This window comes from Musa acuminata, chromosome BXJ1-11, assembly GCF_036884655.1.
Source record: "Musa acuminata AAA Group cultivar baxijiao chromosome BXJ1-11, Cavendish_Baxijiao_AAA, whole genome shotgun sequence".
Lineage (NCBI taxonomy): Eukaryota > Viridiplantae > Streptophyta > Magnoliopsida > Zingiberales > Musaceae > Musa > Musa acuminata.
The window spans coordinates 7,741,860-7,746,625 of record NC_088337.1 but is presented as its reverse complement, the minus strand read 5'-3'; positions in this window follow the sequence as shown (position 1 = coordinate 7,746,625).

Below are 4,766 nucleotides of genomic sequence, written 5' to 3'. Positions count from 1 at the left end.
GAGACCCACTAATCTAAGAAGCATGAGTAATTGGATGGATATCTAGTACCTACTATGGTATGATCCATTATGGTTAAGTTGACAGGAGACCTCTATAAATATGAGGGAACCAAAGGGCCAAGGGCTAGGTTTTTTTGGCTACCACCTCCTGTTCTTTTCTCTCTCTCTCCTCCCCAACCTACAGCTCCTATTTGGGGTGTGTAGATAGCAAAAAGGGGCAACCCCTTCTTGATTGTCTGGTGCATGCTGTAAGAAGGATTATGCAGCGATTTGAGGAGCATCTTTACAGCCTCTACCGTGTGAATCACCATTAGACAGGAGGACAGTTGACCTATTTCATCTTTTCCCATAGATCTACAAGAATTCAGGGATATACGATCTTCTTAGATAATATAATCTCTCCCTTGTATGTGTAGTTTTTTGATTTTATGGGTTTTTACGCACTAATTTTTGCATGATGATGAAACCTTATTTTCTACGAGAAATTATGAGATTTTGTTTTATGTTCTTTCATTGCGCATGTGATGTCATCCTAGATTTTTCTATACTAACCACATGAGTTACGTCGTACATAACCACATAGGTTAGGTCATACCTAACAATACAAGTTGGATTATACCTAATCATAAAAGATGTGTCATGCCTAAGCACATGGGTTAGGTCATGCATAACCACACAAGTTAGACTATACTAACCACATAAACTATATCATGCCTAATCAATGAGATGAACTATATTTGGCCATATAGGTTAGGTCATGTTTGACTACATAAGTTACGTCGTATCTAGTCATATAGACTGAGTCATGTCCAATCATATGGGATGAACTATACTTGACCACTTAAGCTAGGTTATATTTGACCATATGTGTTAGATCTGACTATATGGATTGATTTGATCAATCAACTTAACTCAGGTCAAACTATCGATTTGATCTTTCTTATTAAATTAAATTTTAATATTTTAAAAATATTTTTAAATATGCGCTTGACCTCTGATCTCAGCATCACCTCTAACAAAGTAACCATGTTGTTGTGGTTTGTGGATGGACATATATATATATATATATATATATATATATATATATATATATATATATATATATATATATATATATATATATATATATATACACCTCACGCCTCGATCGGCGTGACTACACCCGGTCAAACGAACCGGAACATCGGCCGAGGCGCGTTAATGCCTACTCAGGCTCGGTTCTTCACGCCACGCCAACGCCCATGTCAGACGCTACCAGCCTGCCTCCTATAGGCGGGCACATCAAACAACAGTAAACTTCTCTATAAATATCCTCTTGTTCATCAGAGAGAGGGAGAGAAAGGGACAGAGACACAAAAATACTTCTTCTCCTGAAACCCCCTCCACATCTGCTAACTTGATCGTCGGAGGGGTCGGCCCGTGTCCCCCGGCCCGACCTTTGTGCAGGTGCGAGGCCGAAGGTCCCCGCCGAACGTGCAGGCGAGGAGTTCCTGCCCGGAGGAGACGGCTACACCGTCCCGATCGGACGCCGCACCCGACTGCCTCAACGGGCTCAAGGGACGTCCCAGGGAGATCCCCGTCGTCCGGACCCGAACTGAGCCGCGTCGTGTTGGGAAATCTTGGAGGCGACATCATATGTGCAGCGGAAGAACAAGAAAATAAAATCCCAGATTCCCAAAGAGATGTTCGTCGTCGTGCGAAGATTGGTGCGCAAAATCCGTGAAACTTAAAACTGCATATAGAGTAGATTATGTTACCTAGGGAGATCGTATATCCCTATTTCCTTACAGATCCTTAGGAGAGGGTGAAGGAGGTCAAGCATCCTCCTCTCTAGCGGTGATCCACACAGCAGGGTTGCGACGACGCTCCTCAAAACTCCAGGCCTTCTCTGAGGTGGAGAGGGAGAGGAGAATAGGAAAAGCAAGCAAAGGCTCTAGCCTATGAGACTCTGAATCCCTCCTATTTATAGAGGTCCCTTGTCAAACCCTAATGGGTCCTCCCCTAGTGGGTATTGGATCTGCATCCAATAAGACAAGGGCTCCGTCGGATATCTCATATCCGAACCTCTACTCATCGCAATGCCTACCATATGTGTGTGACCCTCTAGGCCTAATATTGAGCTGGCCGTGAGTCATACCTATCAGAACTCTTTCTAACTCAGTGAATTATTATCTCTGTAAAAATTCACTTGACTCATCGACTACGGATGTACTAGGCCACTATGCCGTAGTTCCCAGACGATACAGGGGAATCCAATCCATTGGACCTGTCTGCCCTCAGTTATCGTGTACCTATAGTCTCTCATCTATCTAATATCCCAGAGACCGTATATCGAGCATGGTGCTGTCAGACCCATACGGTTTTTACTCAGGTCTCGCTCTAATCGGATTCTCCCGGAGAACTCTTTCTCTCTCAACCCGAATGACCCTGGCCAGGGATTTGTTTGAGCAAAAACACATGGGATATTCCTCTCATGACGTCGAGAGTGGATGATCCTCTATCGACACTCAATAGCCCTCGTAAGGTCGACTACCACTCCCAATGACCAGTTGTACTAGATCTGGGATAGCCAAACCTATAAGTCTGGTATCAAAGAGTGGAGCACTCATACAGGACATCCTTGGTATCTCAAGTCTAAGGACCAGATACACCACTAGGACTACGGAATCGTTGTCTGACAATAAGGCATCATCAACCATCCAGCATTCCGTAAGCGGATCAATCAGTGAACTCATTCTCCAATGAGCACTTGTACTGTATCCCTAGTGTCCCTACATGAGCAGCTATGAGACGAGTTGCATCCATCATATGGACGGGTATACAGCACACCAGTCTGTCCGGTTATCACGATGTCCCTCTCGAGTAACCTATGACCGGGATTATTTAGGATATGTGTTTAAAGGTGAATCGATCTCATTATCGTGATCTCATCACGATCCGATTCCCATTGCACAAATCCAAGGACATCACAATATATATATATATATATGCATATATACAATAGTTATAAAGTGATATATGCCAAAATATAATAAGCAAAAAGATTCTGTATCAAGTCACACGTGCCATCACTCACGTAATTGGCTTGCTGGGCACCTATGACTAGCAATCTCCCACTTGACCTAAAGCCAATCACCTATGTGTCTGATCCCTATCAGACCCCTATGACGCTCAAAGACAAAATGAGATAACGACTTTGTCAGTGGATCTGCAATGTTATATTCGGATGGAACTCTTTCCACTACTATATCTCCTCGGGTTACGATCTCTTTGATAAGCTGGAACCTCCTCAGAACACTTCTAATGAGACCCGGGTTCCCTTATTTGAGTAATCGCCCTATAATTATCGCAATATAAGGAAGTCGGCTCCTCGCTACTTGGCACGACTCCCAAATCTGTGATGAACTTCTTCACCCAGACTCCCTCCTTTGCTGCATTTGATGTAGCAATGTACTCCGCCTTTGTGATCGAGTCAGCAGTAGTATCTTGGTTGGAACTCTTCCAGCACACTACTCCTCCATTCAAGGTGTACACATACCTTGAATTTGACTTGCTATTATCGACATCAGACTGAAAACTAGAGTCAGTGTAGCCTTCAACCTTAAGGCTATTACCTCCATAGTAAAAGATCATTAGTCCTTCTCAAGTACTTAAGGATACACTTTATTGCTTTCCAATGCTCCAAGCCTGGATCCGCCTGATACCTGCTCGTGACATTTAGAGCATGCGCTATATCAGGCTTAGTACATAGCATGACATACATGATAAACCCTATTGCTGAGGCATAAGGTATCATATTCATGTTCGCCCTTTCTTGTGGAGTCTTTGGGGACATACTCGTAGAAAGCGATATCCCATGTCTCATCGGTATGAGACATCTCTTAGAATTTTCCATGCCAAACCTTTTGACAATGGTTTCTATGTACCTGGACTAGGATAAGCCAAGCATCCTCTTGGATCTATCTCTATAGATTTTAATCCCCAAGATATAGGATGCTTCCCCTAAGTCCTTCATGGAGAAGTGTCTAGATAATCAAGCTTTTACTGTGGATAACATTCCTACGTCATTCCCAATGATCAGGATGTCATCCACATATAACACCAAAAAGGTGATAGCACTCCCACTTACCTTCCTGTACACACAAGGCTCATCTTCGTTCTTAACGAAGTCATAAGATCTGATTGCCTCATCAAATCTTATGTTCCAACTTCGGGAAGCTTGCTTTAGTCCATAAATGGATCTAAGCAACCTACACACCTTATCTGGGCAGTTCTTGGACACGAATCCCTCAGGTTGCATCATATACACCTCCTCCTCGAGGTTCCCATTGAGGAATGCAGTTTTCACATCCATTTGCCAGATCTTATAATCATAGTGTGCTACAATAGCCAATATAATTCTGATGGATTTTAGCATTGCTACGGGTGAGAAGGTTTCGTCGTAGTCAACACCTTGTCTTTGACAATACCCCTTAGCCACTAGCCTTACTTTATAGGTCTCTACCTTTCCATCTACTCCGATCTTTTTTTTAAAGATCCACTTGCAACCGATGGGTACAATACCTTTGGGCGCATCAACTAGGTTCCAAACCTTATTGGAGTACATAGAATCCATCTCAGAATTCATGGCTTCTTGCCATTTCCCAGAGTCTATACTCATAATAGCCTCCTCGTAGGTCTAAGGATCAATATCCTCAACATCCTCTCCTCTGATATGTCCCACATATCTCTCAGGAGGATGTGATACTCTATCAGACCTGCGTAAA